At 38.6% G+C, this 27,261-nt stretch overlaps 1 long non-coding RNA gene across 2 annotated transcripts in view; it reads right to left on the reverse strand.

Annotated features, from left to right (window-relative positions):
* Nucleotides 1-314: 314 nt before the first annotated feature.
* The window catches only part of LOC148127824 (uncharacterized), an 89,816-nt gene continuing 62,869 nt past the window's right edge, over nt 315-27,261 (reverse strand). For both annotated transcript variants that reach the window (XR_015740260.1, XR_015740259.1), the window contains 2 exons: nt 6,895-6,988; nt 315-605 (listed from right to left, as the gene is read on the reverse strand). This is a non-coding gene — a long non-coding RNA (uncharacterized LOC148127824). The remainder of the gene's footprint in view (nt 606-6,894; nt 6,989-27,261) is intronic.

Raw genomic sequence — 27,261 nt, forward strand, 5'->3', positions numbered from 1 at the left:
CACCCACCCACCCACCCATCTATCATCTATCATCTATCTCTCTATCATCTCTCTATCTCTGCATCTATACCTATACACAGATCTTTTTAACATTTATTTTATTGTGTTTTGCTAATCTAGGTGAAATGTTAATATATATTGCTATCCCATTATGATATGTCATACACAAATATACAGTAAATATCTGCTTTTGAAACTTGGTGTTGAAGACAGTTCCTCAGAATCCCAAGCAAAGCTAAGGAAGCAAATACACGAATCTTCCAAAGAAAACAAAAACCAACCCAGAATTCTCACTTGAGACCCAAATGGCCAGACTCAAATTGTTTTATTTCAGACAGATTATGTGAAGACTCAACTCTTGCGTGAACTCTATATCTCTGGCAAAGGGGGAAGAAAAGAAAAAGGAGCACAACCAGCAGCAAGATGGATGGACTCAATTACAATCATAACGGGCTCACCCAAATGAGCAGGATGGAGATAGACCTTTCCAGATCTATCTATGTGGTTATTAAGAGTTGACACCAATTTGATGGTACCTAATCCATCAGTCAAGGCTGCTTAGAGAGACATGTACTGGTGTGTCTTAATCTGTGATCAGGCTGGTCCTAGAAGAAAACAGATAGTGACTGATTTAAGAAGCATGTTATATAAAGCAAAGTAACTAACAAATTTAAGGACGTCAGGAATATTATAATGTGTTTCACAGACTTATTTATTTCGTTTGAATGAAACTTAACAGAGATTACTTTTGGCTAGAACATGACCCCAGGGTGTAATATTATTTTTGACTTTTCTTAAGTAACCGATTAACTACCGTGTCAGGGAAAAAGAGCACAAGGAAAAACAAGTATTGTTGCAATATAGATATCAGTAGAAGCAAAAGAGAGAGAGAGAGAGAGAGAAAGTGACAACATAATTAAAAACAGATTCCGTGAAATCATACAATATTTGACATTGGCAATATGCAAGCTACTATATGCAAACTGTAGCCAATAAATAGGAGAAGGGGGTGTGGAGGAAAGATCTGTTTTTTTTTATGCTTTGACATGCTGGTACCTGTATTACCAATACCCCCTGAAAAATCTCTGCCTTTACTTGCTTGCTTAATGTAATGTATCCAGCCACAAACTCGTCTTAATCATCTTGCTTGAACACATGTCATGGTTGTTTCTTCATGTTCTATTTTCTTCCAGAGTTGTAACTTCTGTTATATCAATGAATGACTTTTAAATCACAAACTGTACATCTTTATAAGCTGCTACTTTTTGTAGGATATTGATAATGGGCGGATTTGCAATTCCCTGTTCAAAGTGGTAGGTAGGGTCATCAGACTTTAAAACAGGGATGAGGAACCATGGATCTTTTTTGACTTGTGGACTTCAACTCCCAGAATTCCTGAGCCTCCGTTAGAACAACAACCAGCTTGAATGGCAGGCACACTACTCAAAGGCTAAGTACCCTGCATGAAAAGGGATTGTCTTTCTGCCTAGAGACACACTCAGATTCCTGTGTACCTTGTTTAAAACAATTACTTGTCAATGGTCAGATATGTTCATCTCCCATTTCCGTAACTCTGTTAATCAGTGTCTTGGTGCTCTTGTTCTTCACAGCTGGAGACCAATGACTCACTGCAACTTGGTGGATCCTCTCCAATTATTAATGTGTGCTTTGGTGGGGTTTTTTCCACCCAGGAATTACATAGCTCAAGCACTGGGAGAAGCAATTAAAATAGTGAAATTTATATATATATATATATATATATATATATATATATATATATATATATATATATATATATATATATATGGATCTTTGGTTGTTCGGGTTTTCTCCCGCGTAAGATTCAAGTATCTAGGCAACGTTTCGATGAAGTCTCATTCATCATCTTCAGGCTTCTGTCTCTGGCTCTGTGCTTCTCAGAGTAATGGAGATTGCAGCTGCTTCCTCCTTTTAACTGCCAGTGGGGGTGGGACTTGATTGGGTGGGGGCTTGGCTGTGTTCTGATTGGGTGGGGGTGTGTTCTCATTGGTAGGGGGTTTGGCTGTGTTCTGATTGGTTGGTAGTCAGCTCCATAGGCTCACCTCTACAAAACCTGGCCAAATTTCTTGCCAAACAACTACAACCCTATGCAGAATCCATCAACTCACACGTAAGAAACTCATTCCAGTTCATCGAGATCATAAAGAAACAAAACTTACAACCTAACGACCTACTAGTAAGCTTCGATGTCATATCCCTCTTCACCCAAGTGCCAATAAAAGAAGCCTTGACAGCCATCCGAAACAAATACAACCCCCCCAAGCACATCCTAGATACTTCGAATCTTACGCGGGAGAAAACCCGAACAACCAAAGATCCACATACAAATACCCGCGAGAACCTCAGAAAATATATATATAAAATCTAAATCTCCTGGCAGAGCAGATATATATATATATATATATATTCATCACAGATGAACACTATACAGAAGCCTGATGATGGCAGATGAGATTCTGCCGAAACGTTGCTATAACTTTAAAAGCACAACTACAATGATGTGGGAAAATACCCGAACAAAGCTGAATACCATACATGTAAGTACCTGCGAAAACTTAAGAAAACATTATCTATCTATCTATCTATCTATCTATCTATCTATCTATCTATCTATCTATCTATCTTTGGTTATTCAGGTTTTCTCCCGCGTAAAATTGGAAGTATCTTGGTGACATTTCGATGAAATCTCATTCATCATCTTCAGGCTTGTGTCTTTGGCTTTGTGCTTCTCGGAGTAATGCGAGCTTGCAGCTGCTTCTTCTTCTGCGGAGTTGAAACCAGCCTGACCAAAACTAACCCTGATGATGCTAACAGAGTCAGACTCGAAATCACCAACATCCTCTGCACTAGCAAACCACCCAAAAGCAACTTATCCAAAGAAGAACAAACTGCGCTACTTAACCTGAAAGAAGACACCAGCATAATAATCCTACCAGCAGACAAGGGCAACGCGACAGTGGTTATGAACACATCTGACTACCAAACCAAGTTAACCAACGTACTCCAAGACCCCACATACAAACCCCTAAACACAGACACAAGCCTTGGCTTGTCAGAAGTTTGCAAAAGGAGATCATGTGACCCCGGGACATTGCAACCGTCATAAATATGAGTCAGTTGTCAAACATCTGAATGTAAATCAGATGCTGGAGCAGTGTGAAAAATGGTCATAAGTCACTTTTTTCAGGGCCATTGTAACTTTGAATATTCACTAAATGAACTATTGTAAGTCAAGGACTACCTGCAACTAGATCTACATAAGATCTAGATAAAAAGTTAAATATCAAGATAAGAGGTAGACTTTTTCCTTTTGCCACCTAATTGACTTTTGTCTTTTCTTCTGGGTCCATAAATACATTCCTTTAAAAACGTGGGCTGCAGCAGCTTGCCAATTTTGTTTAAAAATGCTTCTGTGGCCCAGAAGCCTTCTTGAAAATAAAGGTGATGCTGAAGGCTGATGCTATGCTTTGCAGCATTGCCAGCTTCCTTCAAAATACATACGTAAATTAAAGGAATCAGAGAAAAAGAAATGTAGTCAAGAGGAGCAAGGAGTTTGACTGGGGAAGTGTTTGAGGGCACACTGATTTGCATGGGTCATATGCTATAACTTCTTATGTAGTACTTTATCATCTCTTCAAATAGTAGAGGATCTTCAGAATAGTAGCCCTTTTTTGCTCCATCTCCATCTGGCTGATACTTTTATCTGGAGATGTCATAAATTGGACCTAGCAACTTCTGCATTCAAAGTCTGCCTAACCAATCTTGCAGAAACTTTCATGGCAAGGCAACACATACCTTGTGTAATGTGTTATGAATTCAGTTGCAGTAGACTACCAAGTCCCCTTTGCTATACTGGGCATTTTCAATATAAAAAAGAGGAAAGAAAAAATCCAGTTCATTGCACTTTGAAATCCCCAGGACACCTTTCCCACATTGTCTTCTATAACACAATCACTGTACTTGTACTTATTTTTAAAAAACCCAACCATAACAATAATTGCAAAAAAAAAAAAGAGTTTTTCTTGCAGTGGTCAGTGGTCTTGAGAACTGGCTGATGCAGTCAAGGACATCAGAAAGCTTCAAATTAAGTTGTTAAAGTTATAAAGTAAGGGGTGTTCACATGGGTGATTAGAAGTATGGACCAGGGGTGGGGTTCTACTAGCTCGCACCTATTCGCTAGAACCGGTTGTTAACATTCTAAGCAGTTCGGAAAACCGATTGTTAGAAGAAATTTCTGGCCTAATCCTGTAAGGAAGGCAGGAAGGAAACATTCTGGTGTTGATTACAGAAACTGCCTCCCTGTTAACCCTTATTACATTCTTGGCAGGACTGGACTTCCTGTCTCGGGAACTTCTCTGGAGTTTTTTTTCCCCACCTTTGCTGGTACTTTGCTTGTGTGGAGTGACCATTCAAAGTTACAATGGCACTGAAAAAAGTGACTTATGACCATTTTTCACACTTACGACTGTTGCAGCATCCCCAAAGTCATGAGAGGCCAGGCGAGGAGATGCGTGCCTCAATGTGAGTGATATTGAGTTGGCCACGCCCAGCCAATAACATGATCACCAATCCATGCCCCCACCCAGTCACATGACCACCCAGCCACACCCACCACCTAAGCTGTTGTTAAAATTTTTGAATCCCACCCCTAGCATGGACTCACTGTAGAGAGGTAAATATTTAAAAAGTTGAGAATCAGTAAAATAAGAATAAACCCAAATTTCCATCAATTTTGCCACTGTCATGGGAAGATACAAGGGTCTGAATGACAAACCTATGTTCAAGATTATTTTTTACAAATAATATGCAGAAGGATTGACATGCTTGATAGCTGGATCTCATTTGAACCATGGTGACAGAACAGCATCCTCCAGTGCTGCTGAAGACATTTTTTTTTTCATAGAAAAGGAAATTTGACTTCAATATTTTGTCAATATTCCTCACCCAGTGCCATTTATTGTGGTTTTCTCACTTAAGATACACCAGAACTGATAAACTTTTTCAAAGAAATCCAATAGCAAGAAGTATGACAACATGCAAATTCTTGGTGCCACTCACAGAGCAAGGGCATAAAGGTCAACATTGGCCGTGAATCAGCGATCCATTTGCTTTATGTTTCCCTTTGTGAAATATTACTTTTTTTTTTAAATCTCCAGGAACTCTTCCATCTTGTTCAGACACTTTGACCGCAGAATATAATGAATATCTGAGGACATGTTGGGAAAAACTTTGTCCTGAGGACAAAAGAAAGGGTTGGAATGTGACTGGCTTTGTAGAAAGGAAGAATCAGAGATAGATTGTACCTCAGTGACTGGATTCATACATTGCCTCAAGCTTAGGTTCCTCAACCGTTTTGGGGTAGTGTACAGAGATGGGAGTTTTGAGACTATATGGAAATTTTGCAAAAAAAAAAAAAAAAAAGGAGTTGATATTGGGCAGACAATCTTATTAATAATATAGCAGCCATAAAAAACTGCAGGAGGTTAAAAAGCACTTATTTCCTGGTCATGTTATCGGTCATCCCTTCGAGAAAGCTTGTTTGGTTAGTTCTTTTTTACTACTCTTACTGTTCTGACCTAGGCTTTGTCAAACTTAATAAAACACAAACCGGTTTTAAAAGTCAAACCTATTTTAATGTGATGCTGGGAATTACGGCCAAAACTAATTATACACAGTTCCTCCAGATAAAAGCACACTTTTCAGTGCTGTAGAATGCTGCCAAAAAAACAGAATTCCAATTAAGGCTAACATAAACCAACCCAGAAACCCAGAAAAAACCTACCGGAGTACAGAACTTCAAGAAGGACTTGGAAATTACTGAACTGCTTTGCTTCCTGCAAAGCTTTTTGTCATTGAGGGCTGACTTTTATCCCTTATGGGAGGGGCAATCATCTCCCAGTCTTCCTCCTGAATCGCCCCTTCTGCCTCAGCTGCTCTCACCTTCTAGCAGCTCTGCGCACACGTGCACTGAGAAGAGGCTCCCCGGGGTCCTCTGCTTCACTGCTGCCAGACTCCGAAGGCAGCACCCCACTCCCAAGTGGTCCTGGCCCCATCCCTGCATCAGATGCAAGACCCTCGTCCAAGTCCTCTCCAGACTCCCTGGCGGGTTCCCTTTCGTCCTCATTGTCCGATACCTCTGCCATCTGCACCGGCTGCTGGCGAACCATAACACTTTCTTTTCATCTTTTTCTGGATGACTGGCTTACTTCTGAATAAAGTACTTCACTGTAGGCCAGACATCATTTTAAAAAAATTTCTATAAAACTTTTGGGGCCGTTTGGAGACCAGGCCATTATTACAGATAAAGTTGATGCTCGTGGCTATTCTTTTCTTTGGAGAATATGGTTTTTTTTTTAAATTTAAAATGAAATAGGAGATTCTGAGCATCTGAGCACCTTGGGCACCATAGCAGCAGTGTCAATATATCATCAACATATCAGTATCAATATCAATGTACTAACAGATCAGTGCTTGTCCAAAAAGGATAATGCTGGTTGAGAATAGGAAATATGTCATAAGTTCCAGTTGTATCAGCAGCAGACTTCTGCTGGTGTAGTGGGACTTTTTTTTTTTTTTTTGCTTTCTTTATATGTAATTTCCAGTCTATTTCAAAAGACTGGGAAACCTTCAGCAGGAATCAAATGAAACACCAAATGAAACAGAAAACCTTGTATGAGGGGGGAAAAAATGTTCTCTTAAGCACAAATCGTGCAGTTCATGAGTCTGGAAAAGTAATATTTTAAAACTTATTTGGACATATGACCTCAGTGGCTTCCCTTTCTGATAAACACTGCATTTTGTACTTAAACTGGATCGTGATGGTTTTTCGATTTCGAATGAAATGAACGTTCTTACCTGTTCTCATTTGCTACAGATGGTTTGTCAGCAACACTGGTAGAACATTGGCTGGGAAAGGCTTTTATTCTCCCTGTGCTGGATCTATTTTTATCTGGAAAGAAAAGATACTTAACATTTTGTTCCTAATACATGAAGAGAAATGGCACTTCTTCTTTGTGCTGAGACAAATTTCTACTTACTAATCTGACTGTACAGAAAGCAACAAAGTTAAACAATTGAACTGTCAGGTTTCAGGCCGCATGCTGTCTTCCACGACGAATCACAAATATAGTTTTAAAAAGTTTAAACCGTTTTTTAAAGTAAAAAATAAAAATAAATCTTTCTTTCTAGTTATCCCAGGAAATCTTGCCAAGTAGAATGTGTCTTTTTTTTTTTTGAAGGGTTGAGTTTTAAAGACAATTTCCTTCCATTGTACTCACACATATTGAGTCAGGAAGCTTCGGTCAAAGTCAATGTACAAAGTGTTTGCTTTTAAGATTCTGGATGATTTATACATAAATGATGGATCCAGTGATTCATAATTTCCATCTTGTCTGTTTGCATTTCAATTTACACACCGGCTGGTAAGCTGTCCTGTTCAGGATCATGAAGCTATTATAACATTAAGGTCTCTGTGTAAAATAACCTTATTGGGAAGCGAACACCCAAGGCCTTATGTTTGCCTGTCTTTCACTTAGCCAGAAAACACATTTACATAATCCAGCTCATGGAAGGGAATTTATTTTAGCTTCCTGTTCCATTCCCAGGTTTGATTCTTTTGAACAGAGAAAGACTCCATTCTCTTCCATTGTCCTGCAGGGAACTTGACTCGGTGCGGAGGGCAGGATTCAAAGACTTGGCAACCAAAGAACTTCAAAAATACAAATGGCTGGCAGACCACCCTGGTTGTTGAGGTGTGTGTGTGTTGTTTGTTCCTTTGAGACAGTATGGACTCCTGGATATGCCTTGACGAATCCCTGCAGTTTTCATGGCAAGATTTCAGAGTGTCACCTCCTTAGGGCTGAGAGAAAAGGATTGGCTCAAACCGCCCCCAGTTGGCCTCATGCTAAAATTGGGACCCTAACTTACCATCTTCCATTTTTTAGCCTGGTGCCTTAACCACTACACCAAACTGGTTCTCAGCAGACCCCTCCCTTAAAGAAATTCCAACTATGGGAAATTCAGACCAGGATTTTTAAAAAGTGCTTTACAGCCTTTCCAAGGTGAAGTAGCAGTACCATACTTCCTCAATAATGTTTACTTAGAAGCAGCCAAAAGTGGAACCAAATAGAAGATAACCAAAAGCAAATAAATGTTAAAATTTTATTTATTTATTTATCTATAAATAATTATAATTTATTATTTATTTTAAAAAATTACAGACCAATCTCACTGTGTTGCGTCACCTGTAAAGTCATGGAATCAATTATAAACCAATCCATCACCCTACACTTAGAAACAAACAACGTTCTTTCTAACAAGCAGTTTGGTTTCAGGAAATTTTTTTCCTGTAATCTGCAACTCCTACACTGCAAAAACATTTGGATCACACATCTAGACCAGGGTAAAGCAATAGACGCAATTTACATAGACTTCTGCAAAGCCTTTGATTCAGCGGTGCATGACAAACTACTGCTGAAACTTAGTTCTTATGTCATCTCCAGACCCCTGCACAAGTGGATAGCACATTCCTATCAAACAGGCAACAAATGGTCAAAATAGGGGGAAAAAATCAAATCCAGCACCAGTTAATAGTGGTGTCCCCCAAGGCAGTGTCCTAGAATCCACACTCTTTCTGCTTTATGTGACAACATTAAAAACAGCTGCATCCTCTTCGTCGATGATGTAAAATTATTTAACACCACCGACAATGCTGAGGCCTTGCAAAGTGATCTTGACTATGTGTCAGAATGGTCGTGCAATTGGCAACTCCAAATTTCAACTAACAAATGCTCTGTCCTACAGATTGGCAAAAAAGAAAAGAAAAAAGATCAGAACACCAAATACAAGTTAGACAGAAGCGATCTCATAGATGACCCTCACTCTGTCAAGGACCTAGGAGTACTTATCTCAAATGGTCGAAGCCCCAGAGCTCACTGTAACAGCATTGCCAAAAAGGCTTAAGAGTTGTTAACCTTATTTTGTGAAGCTTCTTCTCTGGCAACATTGAATTGTTAACTAGGGCATACAAAGCCTTTGCCAGACCAATTCTCGAATACAGCTTGTCTGCCTGGAACTGCACTGTATATCAGACATTAACACAATTGAGAGGGTTCAGAGGTATTTCTAGAGAAAAGTACTCCACTCCTCCACTTACAATAGAATTTCCTGTGCTTCCAGGCTTGAAATTTTGGGCCTGGACAATCTGGAACTGCACCGCCTATGGTCCGATCTAAGCATAGTTCACAAAATTGCCTGCTATAACATCTTGCCTGTCAATGACTTCTTCAGCCACAATCACAATAATACATGGGTAAACAATTGATACAAACTCAAGGTAAACCGCTCCAAACTCGATTGCAGAAAATATGACTTCAGCAACAAAGTGGTCAATGCCTGGAATGCTTTACCTGACTCTGTTGTTATAGCCTCAGCCCCTCCAAGCTTCAGCCTCAAACTCTACTGTGGGCCTCACCCCATTCTTAAGAGGTCCTTAAAGCGCACCAGCGTGCCTACCGTCCCTATCTCACTATCCCCATTTATCTGTATTCACTTCCTTTGTTCATGTTTATGTTCATACCTATACTTGTTATCTTGTACATGTTTGACAAATAAATAAATAAAGAACCACCATAGGTACAGGCAGTTAATCTCGAGCAGAGGAAAAACTTAGTGGAGCTGGCATGCTGGCTTATTCAGGATTTTCTTTGCTTATTTTATACATTTTTAAAGTGCATGGTATGCATTTAATCCTTCTTGCAGTAGCTTGAATATATTAAGGCCACAATGAAAACAAACAGGAAAGCGTAATAATGTGCCAACAATTTACAAGCAATTATGAGCAAACAGTGCAGAAATTAAAAGTAGATAAACCATGAAAACCAAACGCAGATAAACTGCAGTGTTAAGCAGGTTTTTGAAGATTTTAAAGGGGATGTGGGATGAAGATTAAAAAAAAAACCATCTTCTTGAAAACCAGATTGCAACTAGCACTGGCACTTTGCATTTTTATCCTGTTCTCCCCCACCCTCACCCTTAAGACAGTATATGCGGCTCTTCTGATTTCATTTTCATAACCTCATAAGAAAGGGCATGATGAGCAATAGCAACTGATCTACAGAGTAACGTCTGGTACTGCTGAAGTTTTAATTTTTATGACTTCGGTCTTGATTCCCATCCATTGCGTAAGATATCAGATGTAGCGTACTGGAGAAGAGAAAGAGCAATGAAACAAGAACGTCTGGTTTGAGTCTCATCTCTGCTGGAATTTAGAAGTAGGCCCCATGCTTTCAGCCTAGAGTTCCTCTAAAGGAATAACTTCACAGTAAGGATTCCCAATACAGGTAGTCCTCGAGTTACAGCAGTTTGTTTAGTAACCCTAACGACGGCAATGAAAAAAAGTGGCTTATTACTGTTTTTCACAGGTACGGACCATCGCAGCATTCCCATCGCCACCTGATCAAAATTCAGATGCTTGGCAACTGACTCATATTCATGACTGTTGCAGTGTCCTGGAGTCATGCTGTCTATCACCTTTTGTGACCTTCTGACAAGCAAAGTCAGTGGGGATGGCAGATTCACTTAATGGCTTCAGGGATTCACATAACAGCTGTGTCAAGAAAGGTCACAAAGGGGAGCAAAACTCATTTAATAACCGTCTTGCTTAGCAACAGAAATGTTGGGCTCAACCGTTGTGAGCCGAGGACTATCTACAAAGCAAAACTGTCTGCCGCAATAGCTGAGGATATGGTGTTGTGATCCACCAAGCTCCCTTCCCCAGTCTACTTTTTAAAACTATTGCTTTAAAAAAAACAAAAACCATCAGGAAATTAAAAATAAATTGGCGTGCTTCAAAACTAAGCATCATACCTTGCATTTACCCCATTGTCCTAAGGGCTGAAAACAGATAATACATTTTCAGCTTTTGAACAATATGACCATTAAGTGTATTATGTATGTGGACGTTCAATACAAGCCAAGTGGGTGCTATTTCAAAAAGCATAAACTATAATCATCGAGGGAGCTATCACATTCTTTGCCTCAGAATTAAGGCTGAGAGGTAGCTGACCACAGTACAGTTGAATCATTGACAGTACAGATGAATGTATTCAGTTTTGGTCGCCACGATGTAAAAAAGACGTTAAGACTCTAAACAGAGTGCAGAGAAGAGCAACAAAGACGATTAGGGGACTGGAGGCTAAAACCTATGAAGAACAGTTGCAGGAACTGGGTATGTCTAGTCTAATGAAAAGAAGGACTAGGGGAGATAGCAGTGACAGCAGTGTTCCAATATCTCAGGGACTGTCACAAAGAAGAGGGAGTCAAGCTATTCTCCAAAGCACCTGAGGACAAGAAGCAATGGGTGAAAACTAATCAAGGAGAGAAGCTACTTAGAACTAAGGAGAAATTTCCTGACAGAACAATTAATCAATGGAATGATTTGCCTCCTGAACTTGTGAATGCTCCAACACCGGAAGTTTTTAAGAAGAGATTGGGCAACCATTTGTCTGAAATGGTATAGGGTTTCCTGCCTAGGCAGGGGGTTGGACTAGAAGACCTTCAAGAAGAAGAACCCTAACCCTTCGAACTATTCTATTCTATTCTATTCCTATTCCTATTCCTATTCCTATTCCTATTCCTATTCCTATTCCTATTCCTATTCCTAATTCTATTCTATTCTATTCTATTCCATTCCATTCCATTCCATTCCATTCCATTCCATTCCATTCTACTGAATCTGTTTCTGAAAGCAGTGGAGCTCCCTTGCTTCCAAGAGGAAAAGAAAAGCAAGCCTGTTGCATCATGTAACCTGCTCCAACTGCCTCCTCCAATGCCTGCAATATTGGCAAGACTCTATCCGTTAGCCCAAGTGCCAGAAGAGGCTATAAGGCAAATCACTGAGATAAATCAGGGCTGCCTCACACACTTCACAATCCTGGCTGGATGAGTTAGGAATAAACATATGAGAGGGATCATTGCTCCTTACAATTCAGCCACTCGGCGCAAAGATTTACATCTGACCTTCAACTACAACAAATCAAATGCCACCATTCTAGCCAAGGAAGTCCGAAATCTAAATAGCAAATTAGCCAAAAAACAATATTCTTTTTTTTAAAATAAATTTTATTGATTTTACAATTAAAACAGACCAACAACACATACATAAATGTAAGAGAAAAAAAGAGAAGAAGAAAATAGAAAGAAAAAGATAGAAAACAATTAAAAACTCCAAAAAATTCCAAATTCTTTCTTGTCCTGTTTATATCTACTTTGAATTTGAAGATATGCCCACTGATCAATTTTTAATCCCCGATCTTGAAGGTCTTGCCACGATTTCAGATTTCCTTGCGTATCCAATAGGTCCTTGTATTTAATCATTTTAGTAATATCCAGATTATTTGGGTGAATCATCACCTCCATTGTTGAGATCCAAATTGGTATTTTTAAATAGTGTTTTTTCCATATTTTCTTCCAATTAGTCAATAATGAATCTTTGATTAGGTGTCTGTGAAAATATTTCTGGCTAGTTTTCCCAACATCCCATAAAAAAAGCATGCCACCCCCCCTGTAAGTCATGGCCTTCTAAGAATAATATTCTCTTATTGGTTAAATTCACCCATTCCTCCAACCATACTAAAAAGGCTGCACTATAATACAACTGCCAATTTGGAAGTGCCAGCCCTCCCCTGCTCTTCATATCCTGCATTGCCTTTAAGTTTATTCTAGTTTTTTTCCCCTTGCCAGATGAATTTTACAGTTATTTTATTAAGTTCTTCAAAAAACTTTTGTGTATTTTGATTGGGATTGTCTGAAATATATAGAGGAATTTTGAAAGAATATTCATTTTAATAAGCAGCGATCCTGCCTAATAATGAAAGTTGCAGCTTGTCTCATGTTTCTAAATCTTTCTTTACCTGTTGCATCAATTTATCATAATTATTTTCCTTAAGTGTCTTACAATGTGCTGTCAACCATATTCCTAGGTATTCAACTTTCTTTATCACTTGTATTCCCATAACTTCTTCTAGTTCTAATTTCTGGTTTTCTGTTAAATTTTTGGTCATTAATTTTGTTTTCTTCCTATTAATTTTTAGTCCTGCTACTGCTCCAAATTGTTCTAATTCATTCATCAATTTTTGTCCTCTTTTTATTGGTTCTTCAATGAAAAAAATCATATCATCCGCAAACGCTTGCAATTTATATTCTTCTTTCTTAACTTTTAATCTTTTTATGTCTGGGTTCTGTCTAATTCGCGTTAATAATGCTTTTAGTGATAATATGAAGAGCAGGAGTGAGAGTGGGCAGCGCTGTCTGACTCCTTTTTCTATTTTTATTGGGTGGATATATTCCCCGTTTATTATAATATTTGCCTGTTGTGTATCATAAATGGTTGTTATAATATTTTCAAATTTGGTGCCTAAATTCATATTATAAATTTTTTGGATTAAAAATTGCCAATTTAAATTATCGAAGGCCTTCTCTGCATCTAAAAACATAAGTGTAATTTGTTTTTCGGGGTGGGCTTCATAAAATTCTAAAACATCTAATACTATTCTTAAGTTATTCCTGATTTGTCTGGTTGGGAGAAATCCATTTTGGTCTTCATGTATATGCTCATTTAACATTCTTTTTAATCTACTTGCTACAATAGAAGTAAATGTTTTGTAATCAGTATTTAACAATGAAATCAGCTTATAATTTTATATATATCGGGGATTCGAATCCACCTTCGGGATCAGCGAAATCAATGCCCCCCTCCATGAATCCAGCATCCTGCCTGCCAATAAGACGTCATTAAAAACTTCCACCATAAGAGGTCCTATTTGTTCTGCTATTACCTTGTACAGCTCCCCTGGGATCCCATCTGGTCTCGGGGATTTGTTGTTTTTCTGGTTCTCTATTGCTGATTTCAATTCGAACCAAGTAATGTCTTTGTTTAACAATTCTTCCATTTCTTCCCCAATTGCTTTATCCTTCATTTCATCTAAATAGTTTCTTATCCTATCTTTGTTAACTTCTTCCTTTTTATATAACTCTTCAAAATACTTATGAGCGATTTCTTTTTTCTGTTCTATCTTCTGTTGTATATCCCCCTTTCCATCTATTAGCTGGTATATCAATCTTTTTTCTTTCCTTTTTTAAAGTCTGTATGATAGCCATCTCCCTGGCTTATTGGCATGCTCAAAATAAGTTTGCCTAGTTGTATTCAAATTTATAATCATTCTCTCTTGTTTAATTAAATTAAATTTATGTTTCATTATTGTTATCCGATGTTGCAATTTTGAATCCTTTGGGGTACTCTGTAATTGAGTTTCTAATTCCTTAATTTTTTGTTGTAATTTGTTTTGCTGGGCGTATTTTTCCTCATTCCTCTTGGCGTTATAAGAGATTGTTATACCTCTTATTACTGCCTTCATTGTATCCCAAATGTTTTATTTCATAGTTGCTCCATTATCATTTTTCTTTAAAAAATAGTTTAATTTCTCCTTGAGTTTGTTGGTATATTCTTTTTCTCTTATTAACTAAGTATTTAACGTCCATATTTTCTTGGGTTTTTCCCTACCCTTCCATATTATCTGAATTGGACTGTGATCCAATTCATTGGGTAGAATTTCATTGCCCATTGATTGGGTAGAATTTCAATCCCTTTTATCTCATTTGCTATTTCCCCATTCGTCCATGCCATATCAATTCGTGTCCATATTTGATAAGGATTTGAATAGAATGTAACTTATTTTTCCTCAGGGTGTAATCTTCTCCATATTTCACTCAAATTTACCTCCTTCATCATTTCCATGCATATTTTGAGAAGCTCTCTTTTTTCCCCTTTGTTCCTTCCCCCATTACTGTGGTCTTTTTGATATTCAGCAATAGAATTAAAGTCTCCTATGAATCAAATATTTCTTTTTTCCAATCCTACTATTTTTCCATAAAGATACTTTAAAAACTCTTTTTGATTTCCATTCAGGGCGTAGATTACCACTAAGAGAATTGGGATGGCATTAATCCAGATCTGCAAAACCAGAGTTCTTCCCTCAGAATCTGACCATATTAAATCTGCTTTCAAATCCTCTTTAACATATACTGCAATCCCTTTCTTTTTCCCTGCATCTGCTGATGCAGTGAATAGCTTCCCTAATTTTGGGCATTCTACGTATTTTTCATGTGATTTCTTTTTATGAGTTTCTTGTAGACATACTATATCAGCATTTTGTTTGATTGGTTTGGCTATTATCCTTTTCCTTTTTATCGTCGAGTTTAAACGATTTATATTAATTGATAGTAGTTTCTTTTCTTCTTCCATTTAATTAGTTCTGTTTCACTCTTTGTCTTGTAATGGCTCCAGTCTCTCCTTGTGCCTGAAGATGTGTCCTACTTTCTTTTCTCTCCGTTTGTAATTGAGTATTTCCTTGATTTCCTAAAGTTCCATCTCTGTTCTTATGATAGCCTTGATCTTCCTGGGAGTTCGTTTCCAGTTAATCCTTACTGCTCTGGTCTTCTGGGCCTACCAATCGTTCATAAAATTCCTGGGCCTTTTCCATGGAGTCTATTTTGATTTTCCTTTCATCCCAAGAAACTAACATCCCCTCTGCGAATAGCCATTTAAATACGATTCTTTTCTGATTTAGATAAGCTGCTAAGAATTTATAACCTCATCTTTGTTCTCTTACTCTTCTTGGTATTTGTTTGAGAACCAAGACTTATTTGCCTTTATATGTGATTGTTTCATCTCTTGACATCCTATATATGATATCCCAGACACCCCTTGCAAATCATTAATGGACTTCTCTTGGGCATTTATGGCATCTCGCATAATTAGTGCTAACACTGTAAACTTCATCAAATTCCCTCAAGATTGACATCTTTATCCTTTTCCAATAGATCAGCCAATTATTCCTGCCATTAGTTGTTCCAAGTCTTCTTCTTTGGATTCCACTACATTTTGGAATCTCAAGTATGTAGCAGCCTTATCCATCTCTAGGTAGACCAGTGAGTCCTCCATTTCTTTACTCACATTCTTTAATTCTTCATCTACCCTTTCTAATTTCCTTACAGTTCGTTCTGTCCTTTTCTCTACCTCTTTTATTGTTGCTTCACTTTTCTCCAAGGCCTGCTGTAATAATCCAACTTTGTCCTCTACTTCGAAGATATTCGCGTTCATTTCTGCTTTTAATTTCCCCATCTCCACTTTTAGTTCATTGATATCTGCTCTCGTCTCATTATGGTTTTTCATCATTATTTCTTGCAGCTTCATCGATTCCTGTAAAGTCAGCAGAATTGATTGGATGTTGGCATTCGAGATGTTAGCTTGTTTCTCTACTGGTAATGTTTCTTCAGTGGTTTTTTGTGCCATGGGCAAAGCTGTTGCCGACGTACTTGTTAACGTTGGGGTGACCTTTCTTCCAGTTTTCAGAGCTGTAGTTGTTGTGGAAGTCATTTCTTTTAAGATTTATTTCTGTTGTTGTAATATATTAATTATATTATCCCAAATTAACATTCAGTAATAGAATCTTTTAGGATTGACTGGTATCTAATTACTTTATCTATCTATCTGCTGGATAGCTGTGCTCTTAGCTAGTTACTGGAGTATAAGTTCTTATAGATAAAAATATTATCACTGTATTATTTTAAATCCAAATTCTAAATCACATATATAATTTTGTAAGGCCTCAATGCTCAGCCTATATACATAACTTCACGTAATTAAAAAATATATATATAAATATTATATCCAAATCCAACTATATTTAAATATTATAAATAAATATATGTATTATCTAACCTTATTTTAAATATTCTTGAACACAAACAGTATTACATTCATCCCCAAGTGGATTAATTTTGATTGCACAATGATATTATATTATATTATTATTATATTATTATTATATAATATTAATATATAAAATCCTATAGTTATTAATTAAATAATACTTAATGTTCTTACTATTTTCCCTATATATCTAATCAAAGTATAACTATCACTATTATTAATAAATCAATTAAATCAGTTAATTCAATTATTTAACAATCAATTACAACAATCAACTTTCCTTTCCCCAGTATATATATTTATAATCATTATAAAGAGAGATTGAAGAAGGAGAGATAGTTCATCATAGCACAGGATGGTGGGGGAATAAAGAAAAAATGAGCAAATGTATACAGGAAAAAGGGAGTAAAGAAGGGGAAAAAGGAATTTTAAAGTAAGTTTTTAGCTTTCCGTCTCTAAGTTTAAGAGCTTACACTCCAAACGCACCAGAAGTGGGGAGGTAAGAAATGCTGAGTAGTGACTGTAATTACACGGTATCTCCACACATTCAGAAGCTTCCACTTTTCCTTTTTCTCTTAGCATTCCTAAGTTCAATTTTCCTGATTTTCTTCAGATGGAACCACCTCCTCAGTTAGATCAGTATACTCCCTGAAGGGCAGTTAAGTGGTTTACATCAGTCATATTGTTACAATAACTTCAGGGTTTCTAAGTATCACCTGTGGCGCCACATTGTCTCTGTTCTGTCAGCTCCCGTCTCCGATTTAATAAAGTCTTTCAGCATAAAAATCGAATGAAATAGTCCAAATCCTCCACACCTTCCAGTCACCTTCCAGCCGCTAGATTCCCTTCTATTAATATCGGTGTGGTATATCTCCTGACCTCGTAAACTTCCCTTTTTACTCGTTATTGTCCTCTATCTTTCTTCTGTCTGCCAAGCCCCTTCACTTTCACTTGCCTCGCATCCGCATTTTAGCCACTTCCTTTTAGGGCTCAGGACAAACACTTGTAACAGCCTTATAAAAGTCTATAGCATTCCAATCATCCTCTCTGCTGTTAGTTTTCTCTGCCACACTCTTCACCAATGATCCCACAAACTGTCACTCACCCGCTTCTTTACATCAGTGGTAGTCCAGACTTTGGAGCTGCCATTGATAGGCAGCTGTTTCTTGCTTGTTGGGCTCTGGAGGGCTCCTCTTTACTGCAGAAGGGTTGCCTTCCCTGCACTGCAGCCCGACTCTCCCCCACACCAGCACGAATCTCTCCGGGACTCGTGCACCCTCAAAGGATCACTCCAACCACAAAAAGGGATTAACTGAAACCATGGATGGGCTTCTGCACCTCTGTTCGTCCTTGCCTTACCACCGGAATAACAGAGCTGGAAGGGACTTTGGAGGTCTTCTAGTCCAACCCCCTGTTCAAGCAGGAGACCGTTTACCATTTCAGACAAATGGCTGTTCAATCTCTTCTTTAAAATCGACAGTGCTGGGGCGCGTACAACTTCTGAAGGTAATTTGTTCCACTGGTTAATTGTTCTCACTGTTAGGAAGTTTCTCCTTCATTCTAGGTTGCTTCTCTCATTGATTTGTTTCCATCCATTGTTTCTTGTCCTGCCTTCAGGTGCTTTAGGGAATAGTCTGACCCCTCTTCTTTGTGGCAGCCCCTCAAATATTTTAACACTGCTATCATGCCACCCTCTAGGGCCTTCTTTTCATTAAACTAGACCTACCCAATTCTAGCAACATTTTCCTGGTCCTTCTCATTTTAACTGCTTCTATAGATAGACTGAAAAGTAGAAGTGGATTTGCAAATCTTTAACCCTTGGACAAGGTCAGAGGTGATGGGGATGGGGGAATGGATAACTTGAGTCCCATAAGGTTTAAGTCTGGAAAAGCCAACCTACCACCTGGGAGACCTTCTTCTAAAATTGTCTGTTTCTGACATGGTTCTGCACCAGGATGAGTTTGCAAAGTTATTAGAAAGTCATTGAGCTATATCCCATCTGCTTCCAGATAAACAATCATAGGGGAAATATATTTGAAGCTTGAGCTACCAAGTAATCATTTTCTTGCTGAAAATCATATTATACAGGGAATGTATTTATTCAGCTGTTTGCAGAAGAAAACAAGCAGCTGGACGCCAACTCCCTTGCTCACAGGAGCAGAACTACCGAAGCCTCATTTATTTACTATTAAAATGTATGCACTTATCAGGACATCTGGTCTCATTTTATTTGTCAAGACCGAGTACCTAGGAGGCCTGGCTGTTGGAATAATCAGTGGGCTGTTTAAGATGCATGAGAATATATCATTAGCATTATGGAGGTCCTCACAAAATCTTCTCTGGCACCAATTGGAGCTGAGATAGATTAACATTGTACTTTGCTGCTTGGAAAATATTCATCATGAGAGGCTGCATGCAGAATGCACTCTGCCAGTTGATGGTTCTTCTTTTTTTCTTTAAGAATTGCTTCAGAGGAAGATGTCGCTTTCATTTGCTTTGCCTCCAGAGAATGAGTAAGATTGGCAGAAGGTTCGTTCAGGTGGTATCATCTCTTAGCTGGCAATCTTTAATTGCATGCAGGACACAAACCCCATTTACATCACTAAAATGAATATATAAAAGAAGCCCAAAGCTCTCAAAACTCCCCCCCCCCCACATCTGTTGCTGGAAGGGATAAGTGGTATCCAGCATGACTCATCAGCTGTGCCAAAGGAGAGGAGCACTTTCAATGTTTTATCAATCTGAAATGCCCCAGAAATATTAGACTGAGTTTCCATTTACCCCAAGGTTGGGATGGTTACTTTATTGGTACCATTTTGCTTCTCATCCAAAACATTTCATTGGTTCTGGGAGGATAGTGGGGGGCAGGGGTGGGATTCTACTGGTTTGGACCAGTTTGGGCAAACCCCTTGCTCCAAAGATCAGCTGGCAGTGAACCGGTTCACTGTGACCAGCATGTGGGCCCGGTTCACTGTGACCAGCATGTGGGCCCACCCGCCCGGTTCACTGTGACCAGCATGTGGGCCCACCCACCCTTGCTCTTTCCTGTGCTTTATTTCCTTTTTTAAAGAGCACAGCTGATTTGTGTGGCAGAGTGGTTTTCCATACTTCAGCTGTTTTATTTGCAGGGACTGCTGTAGAAGGTAAGTATTAGAAGTTTTGTAAATGTGGAGCGCGCATGAAAATCCCATGCTCACCAAACCGGTTGTTATACTGGTAGAATCCCACCCCTAGTGAGGGGCAATGGAAGGATCCAAGTGGTCTCCAGAGCTCTCAGACAGAGTACTAACAACCAGATGACTGCAAAAAATATGATCCTTCCAATTCCCCCCCTCCCTCCATCCTGTCAGTATCTATCCTTCCATCATTCCCACTATCCTCCCAGAATTGATGAAGCTTCTTGGATGAGAAGCAAAATGTCTTCTTTTTCTTTCTCAAGGGAAAAAACAGTCTACTTGCCATTTGAAAAAGCACCGTTGGGACTATAGTAGCATGAGAATTTTCCTCCCCCTCTCTCATCCAACCTGTTTGTTCTTACTTTCATTCTAATTTCTGTCTCTATCTCTTGATTCCTGAAGAAGCACTTGTTTTAGTTATTTCATAATGTGTTGTGACAAAGTAATGGTCAATTTGTTTAGCTATAGATTTAAAAAAAAAATTATTGAGGAGTTAGATCTTAAAACAGTTCCTGTAAATAAATATTCCGAGAGCTGAAAATGTACCTTGAAGAGCCATAAAATTGATAAAATTGAAAGCAAGGGATTCTGAATATGGGGAAAACACCTACTATTTGTGATTTATGGACTCATATTGAAAAGAACTCAAGAGTGCAGCCATTCCTCTTTCTAATTTATAGAGTTCTACTAAATTGCAAACTTGAACCAGCTATGAGCAGTGCTGAAATGATCAAAATGAATAGAAGCTTCCAGCACAGTACAATTCAACAGTAGCCTAAGAGTAGCCTAAGAGGGGGGGAATCCAGTAGCCTGGGGGGGGGGGGAATCCTCATGCTGTATAGGTTGGGTGGAAAAAGAATTGGGATTACTCCATATATCAGGGTTACAATGCAGCCCAATCAGATAGGATTCATTGTTGGGATTTAATCACTTTAAAAGCTAATTTGGTAATGTGACTAGAAGTAAAACAAATATGGCTGAAGGCATGCTTGGAGAAGGTAGGTTGGATCACTATCACATTTTGTAATGCTGCACTTAAAAGATACTGGAACTAAAACATCACTGAATGTAGGACAACAGAATGGAGAGTACCGCTTTTCTTCATTCCCTATGCCAGGGGTTTCAAACTCAAGGCCCGGAGACTGGATCCGGCCCATGGGTGCTTAGATCTGGCCCATGGGGCTGCCCTGGAAACAGCAAAGGACTGGCCCATGGTGCCTCTGCCAGCGAAAACAGAGTTTGGGAAGGTGCAGCCCTCTCAAGCTCCATTTTCACTGGCAGAGGGTTGCAGGAAGCCGTTGCAGCCAAAAACGGAGCTTGGGAGCCCGAGGATGTTGAGACAGCCATGCCCCCTTGACCACGCCACCCCCAAGGTCAAACATAACCCTGATGCAGCTCTCAATGGAATCAAATTTGACACACCTTCCTTATGCATTTAACTAAACGTGGGAATAACTTACATTTGTATACTGTAAGGATTATGCTTTCACAATCTGTTCCTCTGACATAGCATCCTTTTCTCACCAAAAAATATTGGAAACCAGAATGCAAATTGAGAGGAGAAATTGACTTATAAGTATCATCTCATTCCATATTTCTAGTAAAAGCCTGCATATTAATTATCCCACATTTCAGCATTAGGTTGGGCTAGAAGGAATGTAACTCCAAATATATCTCCCAATTTCAGCACGTCTAAGGGCAAATTATGAGGTAACCATTGTGTAGTCATAACATTAAGTTAATATGCTAGATAATATTCTTTTTTTAAATGTCCTTGAGATAAGGTTAAAAAATTATAGATGTTTTGCCAACTATAATAAGTGGGAATTTAACATGCAGCAATTTACTAGTGGTCAAAAGAGATATTTCTGATGCATCCAAGAAAAGGGAAAAATGTAATAATGTTATTCTGGAAATTCAATATTTCCCTACTTAGGAAATAAAAATCATGTGTAAAAATGTTGTAGGGTGTGAGCAGGGTGGGATTCTACGAGTTCGCACCTATTCACTAGAACTGGTTGTTAACATTCTAAGCAGTTCAGAGAACCGGTTGTTAGAAGAAATTACTGGCCTAATCCCGTAAGGAAGGCAGGAAGGAAACATTCTGGTGTTGCTTACAGAAACTGCCTCTCTGTAACCCTTATTACATTCTTGGCAGGACTAGACTTCCTGTCTCAGGAACTTCTCTGGAGGTTTTTTTTCTTCCTTTGCTGGTACTTCGCTTGTGTGGTGTGACCATTCAAAGTTACAATGGCACTGAAAAAAGTGACTTATGACCATTTTTCACACTTACGACTGTTGCAGCATCCCCACAGTCATGAGAGGCGAGGCGAGGAGATGTGTGCCTCGATGTGAGCGATGTTGACTTGACCATGCCCAGCCAGTCACATGACCACCAAGCCATGTCCACCAACTAAGCCACGCTCACAGAACTGGTTGTTAAAAAATTTGAATCCCACCCCTGGGTGTGAATCATGCTTGGTATTCAGACACCCTTTCCCCCTCTCTCCAATTTTTCTAAATTAAGATGGGAATTTTGGAACATAACTTTCCATGTGGAATTTTTCAACATGACTTTAACTATCAATGGAAAAGTCAACTTTGTGAAATCAGTCAAGATCTATCATTGAACCATATTAGTTATTCTATAGCACTTAGTCATACTGGAGAACTTAAAATAGTTTAGGACAAGTAAAGGCTTATAGTATTGCTTAGATAATAGGAATTAGAACTTACAAAGTTGGTTGGTTGGTTGGCTGGCTGACTGGATAGATAGGATAGGATAGGATAGATATGATAGATAGATGATAGATACGATAGATGATAGATATGATAGATAGATAAACAGACAGACAGATATAGAAATATTCTTCAATATTGGTTCACAATTATCTCTTGTCTACTCACATTTTAAGTGAGCAATCTCATGAAGTTGTGCCAAAAACTAATGTGGTGCTAAATCATAGAAGCTTTAATGCTAAAGTTGAAAGTGAGTTCATAGATCAGGAGATAATAGGATAAGATGACACTGATTAGGGTGAAGAAAATCAATAAGGGGAGTCAACACTTTGACTCCCCTTAGTGGCTTTGAGAAATCAACTCCCGTCAAAGATGGGCTTTCTTTTCTGCTGTTTAGCATTGAGAATACCACAGCCATTCCACTACTTGGCCGTCAAATGGTGACCCAGGAAAGATTGTCTTTAAGGATCTGTTCTTAAGAATAGATTCATATTTTTTTACATCAACTGTAATATTTTAAGACGAGGTCTCAGTCAACTCCACTTCTCTTTTATGTTATATTTAATCTGTTTCCAAATGGATTATTTAATAAAACAAAGCAAACTTCGTTTGGTAAACTTTTCAGGGAAGGAGACATCATCTTGTCACATCATCACCATCTCATAGTTAATGGGCATCATAATGAATGAGACTGGTATTTTTCGGGTGTTTCTGGAACTGGATTTGAGGTGTCTGTGCTTTTTAGAGATGTCAATACTTCTCAGTGGTTTTCATCCTGGTTTTTGTTTGTTTCCATTCAGAAGATCACATTGTTTTATGCTGACACGGGAGAATAGCTGCTGATAGCAGCACTGTTGAATCCCAAACTTGAAATCACAGATGTTACTGTTCACACAATGCAAGAGCTTCTCATCACCTGAATTGGTGATACCAGGATGAACTTTCAGGCATGACTGCATGCGTGTATTATTCAACATGTTTCTATCACACATTTTCTTTATTTTCTTTAAAACTGCATATTCACACTTCAAAAACAGAGTTGTTTTTGAACCAGAATTTTGTGTGAATTGCAGCTTGGCAACGAGCAGATGTCAATCATTGCTGAGAATAAATGTAAGATAATCTCTATAGAATTGAAACCTGTTGCTGCTGAATTTGTGGAAATACCCATGTAGTTTTCTTAACAATAGAATGGAAGTACCTTGACTTTGTCTTTTGTCTCTCTGTGTGTGTCTGTCTGTCCAGTCTAACTACAGTCTGGATATTTCATGGTGCTATTAACCAAGTCTGACACGGCTTAGTTTTATAAAATCATCCACTTAACTGGTCTTATTTTCAAAACGGATCAAGTGAGGAGCTGTTTATGGCTGCAATTCACCCGGTCCACTCCAATCTAAGTTTGTTATTTAGGCATTGCCATCCAGCAATTATATGATTAACTTAAATAGAAAGGAGGCATAATCAATTTTAATAGTCTAAAATATGTGCAATGAAAGTGCAGGTCCCTACCAGTGCCATATATTCATGCTTTTCTGTTCAAGCTTTTCATTTTGCTGCTGTTTTAGCGAAGAACTACAAATGAAAAATCAGGATGTGATTTTGGACTAATCCTTTTTAGTGTACACCTTTCTGTATATAATGTAACTTTATACTTTTTTCCCTGAGGAACAATACATTTTCCTTCAGTACATACTTGATTTAAACACAAATATACCGAACGTATTGGCTTTTTAATATTGTTGATTTCGTACACAGTTTTCCTAACTTTAGCTACAGCTCAGCTTCCAGACGCAAGTTGAAAATTGGGTATGTGTGGGTATTGGGTATTGGGAAAATTGGGTATGTGTAGCTTTTATTGACTTGATTTAGTTATCCCTCCTTTTACTTGATTGATATTTTACTGCATAAATATCCGCCTAGGATTTTAATATATTTAATGTCTTTTATTTTAACATTGAATTCTTTTTAGGGCTTTTAAAGAAGAGAAACAGGATAAAATATTGTAAATAAATACACATACAGGCAGTTGTCAACTTATGACCACAACTGAGTCCACAATTTCTGTTGTTAAGTGAGAATTTTGTCCTATTTTATGACTTTTCTTGTCATAGTTGTTAAAGGAATCACTACAGTGGATAAGTTAATAACCTGGTTGTTAAATGAACTTGGCTTCCTTGTTGACTTTGCTTGTGAGGAGATAGCAAAAGGGGACTGTTATGTCTTTGGGACTGGTTGGAGTCCCCAACCAGGTCCGCTGTTTGAGCGGGAGCACCAGCCGCTCCCATTGGCTGGCACCGTTTGACAGCCGGCTATAAAAGGCGGCTGTCGAGCAGTGCCAGCTCCGTTGCTGCCAGCTAGCCTGCCTAGCGAGAAGGCAGACGCGGCAACCCTTTATTCATTGCAATAAAGCCTTTTACGTTTCACTCTGGTTCAGCCTCGTTCCTCCGCCGCTCAACAACAGGGACCAATCATAAATATGAACCAGCTGCCAAGCACCTGAGTTTTGAGCACATGATCATGAGGATGCTGTAAAAGTTGTAACTGTGAAAAACAGCCGTCACCCACATTTTTCAGTGCCATTGTAACTTTGAATGGTCACTAAACATACTTCTGTAAGTCGAGGACTATCTGTATTACATGCTGCATCATATGAGCTCTTTGACCTGTGAGTGGAAAGCACTGAATTTACTTCATTGTTGACACTGCTCTTTATCTGAAGCTTATTTTGGCAGATCACTTTGTGTCACCATTAAATAAATCTGTGATTAATGCTTTTTTACTTAATATAGATTATAAGATTTGGCTCTGAACTACTTTAGAATGCCAGTTACAAAGAAGGCTGATTACCAGAGTATGGGCCTCTGGGCTCTCTGCTCTCTGTATGCTTAGTATCTTGGAATAAACCACTTGTGGTAGTAAATGTAAACCAGTGTTTTCAAACATAGCGAAATTAAAATATGTGGACTTTAATTCCCAGAATTTCTTAGCCAGAAGAAGTCCCCACATAAAGTTGCCATGAAGTCCTCACATCAAGAAACACTATGGTAGACTATAGACATCCACTGGCAAAGATGTAGCAGAGGTGGTATTCAGTAGGTTCTGACCATTTCTGGAGAACCAGTAGAGGAAATTTTGAGTAGCTCAGAGAACCGGCAAATACCACCTCTGACTGGAGATTTTACAGTATCTTTCCCCGGCCACGCCCACCAAGCCACATCCACAGAACCAGTAGTAAAAAAATTTGAATCCCACCATCAAGTTGGAGGTACAAGGGAAGGTACTGTACATGCAAATACACATCAGATATTCGAACTCTAGTACGTGATGATGACATTTTGAATGTTGTCACTGTCCAGGTTGGTTGCTACAGATGAAATTTGTGCAGACAATCCAACAGTGTGTAGCAGATATGTCTTACTATGTGGTGTGCGATATATGATTTTAGAAAAATGTTTGGGTTATATTGTTCCTTATTCTTGTTTTAAAACATGGCTGTCCAAACTTTTGGCTTGCTGGGCTGCAGTGAGTGAAAAGGCCACATATAAAATATATCATATAATTAATGCCTGTAAATCAGATAATCAGGTTAAAAGTATACGATCTGGTAGTGCCACATTACTAGCTGTCAAGAGCCTCATGTGACGTATGGGCCACAAGTTAGACATGCCTGTTTGAAAGTGTTCATGGGTTTTGTTTGGGGCGGGGTGGGAAATCTAATTTCATATCTATGCTAATAAAAAAATTGTTCAAAGTAAAAGAGAGAGTCCTAGGCTTTCTGTGCATGTTTCCTCTTTTATTCACTTCATCCATCTGAGCTTTGGAGATGAGTGGAGGTTTAAATCTTCTGCTTGAATGCCTGCTTTTGTTCAGTTCCCCCCTGATCCCCCAAATAGATCAGAACTAGGGCTCTGCAGAGCAACATGAGCCGTTCATTCTAAGAACATTCAGTCGCTTGCTCTGACTGTACTATATATAGTAGTCAGAAGAGAGACTGTGCATGCACAGCATAAGTGCAGAAACCCCTTCTTGCTTGAGGCTATGTGTCTCTGCAAAACGTTGTGCTGAATTTGTGCTACACAAAGCCTTTGCTGACAGCAGCCATGCCGAATATATGAAGTCCAGCTAATGATATCAGTGAAGACGGGAGATAATACAGCCAAATGCTAGTATGTCGCTGCTCAGCCTTTGGACCAAAATAGGCCCATTTGATATGTCATATTCTAACAGACATAAAATTACAAATTGTTCTTTCTAGGGTCCTTCAACTTATCAAAAGTGGAGGAAAAATATCTTATGCCTTCAGCCAGTTAGGTACAGTATTTCAAGAGCTTGGCTCTGCTTTTTAAAATCCAAACTAACATTCTTCCATTTGATGTACTATAGGGCAAATTCAGTAAATTACTATATCATGTTTCTCCTGTGGTTTAGCAACAACCTGTACCTTTGTACTTGTCCTTCTGTGCTGCTATGAGGACTTTCACATAGTAATTATTTCATCTCTGTGTTACACCTTCCTGGGTGCTGAGAAGCTTGTTA

The sequence above is a fragment of the Pseudonaja textilis genome, chromosome 1 (assembly GCF_049901715.1).
Source record: "Pseudonaja textilis isolate UNSWEBS1 chromosome 1, rPseTex1.2, whole genome shotgun sequence".
Classification (NCBI taxonomy): Eukaryota; Metazoa; Chordata; class Lepidosauria; order Squamata; family Elapidae; genus Pseudonaja; species Pseudonaja textilis.